Here is a 10,596-nt window from a genome sequence, read left to right as displayed (position 1 = left end):
TTTTGTAGACAAAGGTGGTCCTTTTTGTTTCTTAAGGGAACAAGGGAACAAAGGTGGTCCTTTTTGTTTCTTAAGGAACAAGGGAGCCTACTTATCAACCATCTCATGCACTATTCATCAACAGGTGACTCAATGTTTTATCAACCCATCTACTCTCTTGTTACCATCTTCTTTCTTTTCTGTTTCTGTAGACAAAGGTGGTCCTTTTTGGTTTTTAAGGGAACAAGGGAACCTACTTATCAACCTCCCATGCACTCTTCAGCAATACGTGGCTCAATGTTTTACCAACCCATCTACTCTTTTGTTACCTCCTTCTTTTATTTCTTTTTCTGTAGACAAGGGTGGTCCTTTTTGTTTCTTAAGGGAACAAGGGAACCTTCTTATCAACCATCTCATGCACTATTCATCAACAGGTGACTCAATGTTTTATCAACCCATCTACTCTCTTGTTACCATCTTCTTTTTTTTCTTTTTTCTGTAGACAAAGGTGGTTCTTTTTGTTTCTTAAGGGAACAAGGGAACCTACTTATCAACCATCCCATGCACTCTTCATCAACAGGTGACTCATTGTTTTATCAACCCATCTACTCTCATGTTACCATCTTCTTTCTTTCTTTTTCTGTAGACAAAGGTGGTTCTTTTTGGTTTTTTAAGGGAACAAGGTAACCTACTTATCAACCTCCCATGCACTCTTTCATCAATAGATGACTCAATGTTTTACCAACCCATCTACTCTTTTGTTACCTCCTTTTTTTCTTTTTCTCTACACAAAGGTGGTCCTTTTTGTTTTTTAAGGGAACAAGGGTACATACTTATCAACCCTCCCATGCACTCTTTTCATCAACAGGTGACTCAATGTTTTATCAAACCATCTACTATCTTGTTACCATCTTCTTTCTTTCTTTTTCTGTAGACAAAGGTGGTCCTTTTTGTTTTTTAAGGGAACAAGGGAACCTTACCTATCAACCCTCCCATGCACTCTTCATCAATAGGTGACTCAATGTTTTTTACCAACCCATCTACTCTTTTTGTTACCTCCTTTTTATTTTTCTTAATCTGTACACAAAGGTGGTCCTTTTTGTTTTTTAAGGGAACAAGGGAACCTACTTATCAACCCTCCCATGCACTCTTCATCAATAGGTGACTCAATGTTTTATCAACCCATCTACTATCTTGTTACCATCTTTCTTTTCTTTTTTTTTCTGTACACAAAGGTGGTCCTTTTTTAAAAAAGGGAACAAGGGAACCTACTTATCAACCCTCCCATGCACTCTTCATCAATAGGTGACTCAATGTTTTTTTACCAACCCATCTACTCTTTTTGTTTTTTTAAGGGAACAAGAGAACCTACTTATCAACCCTCCCATTCACTCTTTCATCAACAAATGACACAATGTTTTATCAACCGATATATTCTTTTGTTACCTCCTTTTTTTATTTCTCTTTTTTTGTGTAGAGGTGGTTCTTTTTATTTTTTAAGGGAACAAGGGAAACAATAATTATCAACCCTCATATTCACTATTCATCAACACATAAGTGCATGTGTTACCTACACATTTCCATTATTTTTCTATATGAAATTTCGTCCTTTTTGTTTTTTAAGGTAACAAGGGAACGGGCAGAAACTCAATTCGGCTCCCGGGTGCGTATGATCCCTCTACCATAAAAACATATTTCCAAGTGTTAAAAAATTTTAACAAAAATTCTACATGTACATCTCCATAATATATGTGTAGTCGTCAAGTTTCACGAAAAAATGATATTTTTTGTAGCCTAAGCGAAAAAGAGAAAATTTATCTTGTGACAAGTCTTTGTTTCAGCACCGAATTTTATCTTTTTTACACACACCACATGACATATCGATTTTTCATGAAACGACTTTGTGAGCGCGTAGCACATGAAGATGTACGTGCGAAATTTTTGTTTCAAATTTTTTGACATTTTAAAATGTGTCTAACATGTATTTCAAAATAAAGGGAGCATATGCTCCCATGTGCCAAAATATCACTCCCGGGAACGGGCACCTACTTATCAACCCTCCCATGAACTCTTCATCAACCCCTTAGTCCATATGTTACCAACACTCCCATTCAGTCTTTATCAACATGTATATGGAAGCTTAACTAACACCTACATTATTATGTTACCAAGAAGGGAATTGCGGAAGAAGGGAATTGTCATGTTGCAAGTCGTAGTTCATTTCATTTGCAAGTGGATTATGCTGCTCCCCTCCTTTTTTTTAACCCTAAAATTTCACTAGCCCAAAAAGAGAATAAGGGAATAGTTAATATATTACTACATGAACATGTAAAGGGAATTGCCCACGTGCAGCAAGCAAAATAACGTCCGACAACCCAACTTGTGTCACGAGCGGAAAGGGAATTGCGGAAGAAGGCAAATCAATTAAGGCACGTAACCTGTGTGGTCCACAATTACCACGAAAGGGAAACGCGGTTTTATTCCCAAATTGGGTTGTCCGAAACCGATCGCTCGATTTAATACTGGCGCGCGAGCGCCAGCTAGGGTCGCCCAAACAAACTACAGTTGGGTCATCCACCTGCTATATGCAATTTAGACCCTCTATTTATTTAAACTATAGCATGGAATCCATCCTTTCTTATCTCTCTCCTCATGGATCGGATTTCTGACACGGCGAAAGGTTCCAAGTACAGTATTACACTACCAAAATTGCATCTAAATTAACTAACTCGTCAACTCTTCATTCTTGTTTCTTTTTTGTGCCAAAGAACTAGGACCATTGCTAATTGCCAAAATGACGAGGCATAAGCAAACGTGCTAGATTAAGGAATAGCAAGAACTATACATGAAATTGGAAGACACCAAATGAGAAGACCACATGGAGAGATTTTATGCGGAGTGAGAAGGTCAGCTCCTGGCAACACTGTGTGAAGAACCTTTTCTACCTGGTGGAAGCGCGCTCTCGATCTGTGCCGATTTCTGCTCGAGGCAACACAAGACGGAGGTGCCAAGAATACTATCTTCCAATCAAGTTTCGAGTTGGGGCCGATAGAATCTTGTGGCAGTTTGTTGAGTTGCTCGTGCAGACTAGCATCGATTTGACGCCGTACTGAATCTCGTGAGCAGCAGATAAATTAGAAAAGATGGATCATGTGTCACAATCTGAAAAGATGGAGGGATTAGTTTGCATATGGGTCATGGTTGGTGGCACAGTAGACTTATGTTTGATCTCGTCCGCTAAATCAAAACTAATGGCCCCGATTGTGTGGAAACGAGTAGCACACAAAGCCTCTATAGCACTAGATATGTTCTCCAACCCTCTACTCCAAGTAACAAGCCAGCATATTTCTTTACCCATTTTCTAATACAGCGTGTTTGTTTGGAGGGATTAGAACGTGGGGAATGGGAGTTTAAGGAGGGGAGACTTAACATCCATTGTTTGATTGGGGGACGAGAAGTTCACGCGGGATGGGGAAAGAGATTTAGCATATCAAATTCCCACACTTCTCTTCCCAGGGACCCCCCTGGTAGTTGCCGGTGGGAGTGGGTATTGACGTTGAAAATTCTGAAAAGAACGATCTGTTTGTTGCCACTCCCCTATTCCCATGCCCAAAACCACGATCCAATCTTGGGAACACAACTTCCTGTCAAAATCTCACCGGTAAGTCTCACCTTGTACCAAACAAGGGATTAGGAATAATAATCATCTTCCCAACCTAATTCCCTAATCAATTCCCTGCTCTAAACTCCCATTCCGTTTCCCTAATTTTACCATACACGCTGTGAAACAATACCAAGTGACCATGTAAGGTTTTGCGATTACTCAATAAATTAGTGTTTTCAGTTGTATAGACACCAAAAATATTCACTTTTGCTATCTTACACCCCGAGTGTTTTTCAATTCGGCAACAATCGTTTTATCCCCACCTTTGGTTGGATCGATGACTTTTGATGTTTCTTGTGTACGGTTTTCTCCGCTTCTGTTCTCCGGTTTTTTTCTATGCGGCCCACATCTGCACAGCTTACAGCCAGCGGCATTCGCTGCCGTAGGTCGGGGGATCACGTGCCTTTTGGTCGCGCGAAATTCGTTGCGTGCTTCCGCATCGTGCAGGCGCAAAGGGAGCACCAGTTCGCCAGAGTTCCGCATTTCTCCGTCCATCAATTTCTGCTGCATTTTTCCGCCATGTAAATTTGTTCTCCCCATAGGCGTGCATCAGCATCAATTGGAGCGTAGATTTTGTATCCTAGATTTTGTCCCCTTAGGATTTGGAGAACACTAGGAGGATTTTGCCGTGAATGCTTTTGGTTTTTAAGAACGCCAACGGGATGTCGATTTTCCCTTTGAAACATAAAGTTCCGTGGTCTCGCTAGTGTGTTTGGTGTTTGAGGCCCCGTGCGAGCTTGTGTTCTATGACCAGTAGGAGACGGCTGGTTTGTCCATGCTACGGACGCTGTGGCTGGACGAGGAACTGGATTTGTTGCGCCACTGACCGTGGTCCAAGATGTGAACGCGGGCGCAGGAAGACGCCTCGATAGGTTGCGTAGACTCTGCTCAGTACCAATAGCCTCTGTCTACTGTCACTCCATGTGTTTGGCGTTGCTAATGACCTGCTTCATGTCGATTTTAGTGCTAATTGAAAGATTACTGCACTAGCCAACTGAATCAAAAGTCCGAACTAATAGAAATAGACTAGGCAGTGTTCAACACTTTCCCTCATGTCAAGACTATTTTAGTTCTTAGCGTGGGTTCGGTGCAGGCCGCATAATTTTTTTCTTTTATTTTTAAAACTGCGTAAGCAGGGTCTTGAACTCGAGACCTCTTGACCGATACCATGAAATATTGTTGCACTAGCCAGTTAAACTGAAAATCCAAAGAAACGAAAATATGGCAGTGTATTTATATTCAACACTAAGTGTATTTATATTCAACACTAATGACCTGCTCAGTGAGATGTAGATCGAGGAAGTTTTTTGTGAGGAAGCCCATCGTGTGACAGCTTTTTCCCCTGCTTCATCGGAATTTTCTAGCTTCACGTGTTCTCCCGCAGGAGGCAATCGAGATTCAAGCCCGGGCAAGCGCCGGGTAATAGGGACCCTAGGTCTGCCCATAACACTGTAAAATATTGCTCCAGATGTGAATAACCAACTACTTTTCATATCGACATGCTTATATGCAGACTAAATGAGGATCGCCACTTTGTTCCATTTTGGCAAGCAACAGACAACACGACAAGGCGAAATTGGTTGATTTTTGTGTTGTGGTCCTAGACGAAGTCAAAGGTACTACATACCACTTTTTTGAAAAGATAAAGTCCAAGTAAACAAACCACCCGATTTTGTAAATGCATGCCAAATACAATGGAGATACACTATAAATATAGTCGTAAATATACTCGTAAATGCAGCGTAAAAACTTATGTAAATATATTCTGATGATTTTCATATTTTAATACCTTGTGTAGTTTACCTTAAAGAAACTTCATTTGAAAATAACATGGACATATAGACGTACGTACATGCATTGATTTTCTGATTTTACATGCACTGTAAAAATACAAGAATACTGTCAAATTCAGTGTAATTACTCTTAAATGCAGTGTAAATTCAGAGTAAACTTCATTGTAAATAACTTGGACATACACTATAAACAACAGAGATTTAACACATTCTTGATTTTTTCAAATTTACTTGGGTATACTCGATGTGAATCTTTTTCTTGGACACATGTTAAATCAAGAACACTACAAAACAGCCAATCCGTATCTTGCTACGGTTTTCCAAGTTTGTATCTTCCAAAAATGAAACCAAATTACATCTTAAGCTCGATGAATCTATAATTTTTCGGAGTTTGTACATTAGTTGGGTTTATTTTTAAAGTTTTAGAGTATGTATATTACATGTTGTGATAAAAAATCATATTTTTGGAAAATACCTGATCTAAAACATGGCTGATCTATAAAGTAGCTGCTTTACTGATTCAGAATGAGTCCAGAAAGTGATGTTTGCATGCTTTCTCAACTTGTTCAACCTGTACGTAGGAGTATACAGTCTTACTGCAGCAAGACCTCATAGAAATCTTCAGTGATTGGAAATTTGGGATTATATGCATCTGTAGTTGAATCAAGGACATTCAGAGAAGGACAACACTGACAAAACCAAACAGCCTCTATAGAAATCTTCAGTGATTTGGAAATTCGGGATTATATGCATCTGTAGTTGAATCAAGGACATTCAGAAAAGGAAAACACTGACAAAATCAAACAGCCTCTATAGAAATCTTCAGTGATTTGGAAATTTGGGATTATATGCATCTGTAGTTGAATCAAGGACAATCATAGTTCCCTCTATAGCATCTCTTAATTTTTCAATTCTTCCCTTGTTTTTTTCCGGGAACCAAACAGCAAAAGAGTAGATATAGAGGAGAGACGGCGGAGTTTATAGGAGGGGAATAGAAGAACCTGGCTAAGTTGGCAGTTCTCTAGGTTGAAATTTGCATCAATATTCTTACAATGATACAGAGTTCTTATCAATCACCAAGCTGTTTCGGTACAAATAAAGACGACCTCACCAAGAGCATTAATCTTTCCATGGGAGACTTTAGCATGTAAGCACCACTTGTCTCCCCTCGCAGCGGAAGTGTCGTTGTCTCATCCGCACAGTTGTAACAGTAGCAAACAGTATCAAGTTGAGTACCAATAAAACCACACGACCCACTTTGGTACTTCTGGTGTACGCACAGATCCAAACATTGTGTCTGATTATTACAGGGCCTGAGGTTGACTTGGTAAAACTTACACTTGGAGATGTCTGCCTCGGTACCTAAATTAAGAAAAAGATCCATTAGGCGATAGAGTATGCCTGGTCAAGCTTCAGTGATTATCTCGTATACTCACCATAACTGAAGAGGACTGCTAGCACGACCACAGATACAACCACTGCTGACATCTTGGATACCATGGCGAATACTTCGATTCAATCCCCTTTGAGAGTATTTTTCAAAGGGGATTGGGTGAAAACACTCTTGTCACCCAAAACAATTGGTTACACCAAAATCCACTTCCTCATTAATACTCTCCAGCGATTGATCTGTTTGGAAGGCAGGGGTTATTCTACAGCCAACAAATTCCATTTTCACAACAATGCCAAGGATAATCATAGTAATTTGGATAAAGTTTCAATTTTTACACTCTGGTCACAAGCACCAGCACTTATATATTCTCACAAGTTTCCACTTCCATTGTTACACATACTACAGATCAACACTTAAACATACAAGTAAACTATTTGACCGGCCCCAAGCATCATCGTCTACCAGATCTCCTCAATCGCCAGCAATAGTCCTGACTAGCATTCATGGGATAGTATTTAGAAAGCTAATGAAGGTTGGCAGGGAAGGATAGTGTAGTGCTATAGCTAGCGGACTTAGCATTGGAGCTATAGTTACATAATATGTTGCCTCCAACTCGACCTACATACAGGAGTTAATTGAGCAAGATAATTTCAAGTAAAAAGGATGAGAATCACGTAACTAGGGACATATGACACATAATTTGAGATAGATGGCACGTTGGGGATATGTATGATGCCTCAAACCTTAATTTAAACATGCACGATGCCTTTTCACTTGTCAACCACATGATCCGTTTCCCCCACAGAATTATTCCAAATCCAGCCACAACACCCAAAAGTCAGCAGCCGCAATGCACACACAGAGTGCAATTCCTAGTAGAAAGTCAAGTGTATTTATCAGTGAGTGGCAAAGTACTAGGAAGACAAACAGAGAGCAACAAGCAGCAGTTGACATGAAGAGCAGAGGGAGATGATAAATTGAGGTTAGATGTACATACATGAGCTTTGCTAGACTGAGCTACCCTACAATTTACAGAATATTCTCCATGACCAAGCACAAACTCAATCAACCGAAACAAAACAAAAAAAGGAGATGGAAAAATCTACTGCCCTAGCTGATGAAAATGAGATGCTATCATCTACATTACCAAAGCAATCGCAAGCACGGCCACGCGTCTGATCCGTATTAGCAGCGGAGGCAATCAAGAAGCGGATCTCAGATCAAGGACCCTAGGATCTGGTCATACTCATCTAGCAATTCAGCAATTGTATCTAGCACAAGATAGGGATGGGAGGGGACGAGGTGGAATATAAGTACTTACAGGAGAAGTCGATGGCAGAAGGAGCTGACGGTGCTAGGAGCCTCGGCGTCGGCGGCGTTCGCGGCGGCAGGTTCTGAGGCGCCGTCGGTGGCCGTCAGGTGCGGCCTCAGCGGGACAGGAAGGACTCGTCCTTGGCTAGTTGCTGCAGGCTGGCTGGCTGTGCGATGGAGAAGCCGCCGGCGTCGTCGGCGTTGGCGTCGCCAGAGGGGAGATCGGGGCGTCGCTGGGCCGTAGCTACCTGCGAGCTCAGTCAGCCAGCCCCCAAAACGCGAGCGTCTGTATCGTCGTGTTTTCTGGGGTTGAGCCCGGCTAAAACCGGTCGGCCAAACGACGCGCGCGCATTTTTTGTGTTTTTAAAAGAGAGAAGACTATTACTCTCTGGATTCATCTGAAAGTTCGGTTTACAACCCTGAACTGTATTTTTTTTTAAGAACCCTGAAAATTGGTTCAACTTTCAAACTTTTTCTTTAGATAAAGGGAGCCCGGCCTCTGCATCAATTGATGCACACAGCCATTTTATTGAAATATTCAGCGTTCAAGTACGATCAAAATAAAGATTACAATCATGGGTTAGTGATACGTCTCCGACGTATCGATAATTTCTTATGTTCAATGCCACATTATTGATGATATCTACATGTTATATGCACATTTTATGTCATATTTATGCATTTTCTGGAACTAACCTATTAACAAGATGCCGAAGTGCCGGTTCTCGTTTTCTGCTGTTTTTGGTTTCAGAAATCCTAGTAACGAAATATTCTCGGAATTGGACGAAATCAACGCCCAGTGTTCCTATTTTGCCCGAAGCATCCGGAACACCCGAGAGCCGCCGGAGGAGGGCCCTGTGGGCCCCGGACGACGAGGTGGCGCGGCCCGGGCCCTGGCCGCGCCCCCCTATGCTGTCACCGCCTCGTCGCCCCTCCGCCTCCGCCTCTTCGCCTATATAAAGGTCCCGGACCTAAAACCTCGATACGGAAAAGCCACGGTACGAGAAACCTTCCGGAGCCGCCGCCATCGCGAAACCAAGATCCGGGGGACAGGAGTCTCGTTCCGGCACGCCGCCGGGCGGGGAAGTGCCCCCGGAAGGCTCCTCCATCGACACCACCGCCATCTTCATCAACGCTGCTGTCTCCCATGAGGAGGGAGTAGTTCTCCATCGAGGCTCGGGGCTGTACCGGTAGCTATGTGGTTCATCTCTCTCCTATGTACTTCAATACAATAATCTCATGAGCTGCCTTACATGATTGAGATTCATATGATGATGCTTGTAATCTAGATGTCATTATGCTAGTCAAGTGAGTTTTACTTATGTGATCTCCGGAGACTCCTTGTCCCACGTGTGTAAAGGTGACAAGTGTGTGCACCGTGTGGGTCTCTTAGGCTATATTTCACAGAATACTTATTCACTGTTATGAATGGCGTAGTGAAGTGCTTATCTATATCTCTTTATGATTGCAATGTGTTTTGTATCACAATTTATCTATGTGCTACTCTAGTGATGTTATTAAAGTAGTTTTATTCCTCCTGCACGGTGTAATGGTGACGAGTGTGTGCATCCGTGTTAGTACTTGGCGTAGGCTATGATTGTGATCTCTTGTAGATTGTGAAGTTAACTATTGCTATGATGGTATTGATGTGATCTATTCCTCCTACATAGTGTGAAGGTGACGAGTGTGCATGCTGTGTTAGTACTTGGTTTAGTCGTGTTGATCTTTCATGCACTCTAAGGTTATTTAAATATGAACATTGAATTGTGGAGCTTGTTAACTCCGGCATTGAGGGTTCGTGTAATCCTACGCAATGGTGTTCATCATCCAACAAAAGAGTGTAGAGTATGCATCTATCTATTCTGTTATGTGATCAAAGTTGAGAGTGTCCACTAGTGAAAGTCTAATCCCTAGGCCTTGTTCCTAAATATCGCTATCGCTGCTTGTTTACTTGTTTTACTGCGTTACTATCGCTACCATATTACCACCATCAATCGCACGCCAGCAAGCTATTTTCTGGCGCCGTTACTACTGCTCATATTCATACATACCACCTGTATTTCACTATCTCTTCGCCGAACTAGTGCACCTATTAGGTGTGTTGGGGACACAAGAGACTTCTTGCTTTGTGGTTGCAGGGTTGCATGAGAGAGATATCTTTGACCTCTTCCTCCCCGAGTTCGATAAACCTTGGGTGATCCACTTAAGGGAAAACTTGCTGCTGTTCTACAAACCTCTCGCTCTTGGAGGCCCAACACTCGTCTACAAGAATAGAAGCTCCCGTAGACATCAAGCTATTTTCTCGGCGCCGTTGCCGGGGAGGAAAGGTAAAAGGTACTCACACTCCGGATCTCGGCTACTAAGCTATTTTCGCCGTTGTAAGTACTCGAAGCTATTTCCTTTAGATCCCGCAATTGCATCTTTTTGTTTCTTGTTTACACTAGTTTGGCATAATG

General features: G+C 41.9%; 1 long non-coding RNA gene across 1 annotated transcript; it reads right to left on the bottom strand.

Annotated features, from left to right (window-relative positions):
- Positions 1-6,291: 6,291 nt before the first annotated feature.
- LOC124683329 lies at positions 6,292-8,343 on the bottom strand. The gene is made up of 4 exons (XR_006996636.1): positions 8,151-8,343; positions 7,573-7,701; positions 6,873-7,065; positions 6,292-6,798 (listed from the first exon to the last, which is right to left on the bottom strand). It is a non-coding gene; the product is annotated as an uncharacterized LOC124683329 (long non-coding RNA).
- Positions 8,344-10,596: the final 2,253 nt, after the last annotated feature.

The sequence above is a fragment of the Lolium rigidum genome, chromosome 1 (genome assembly GCF_022539505.1).
Source record: "Lolium rigidum isolate FL_2022 chromosome 1, APGP_CSIRO_Lrig_0.1, whole genome shotgun sequence".
NCBI lineage: Eukaryota > Viridiplantae > Streptophyta > Magnoliopsida > Poales > Poaceae > Lolium > Lolium rigidum.
This window is presented reverse-complemented; position numbering and strand designations above follow the sequence as displayed.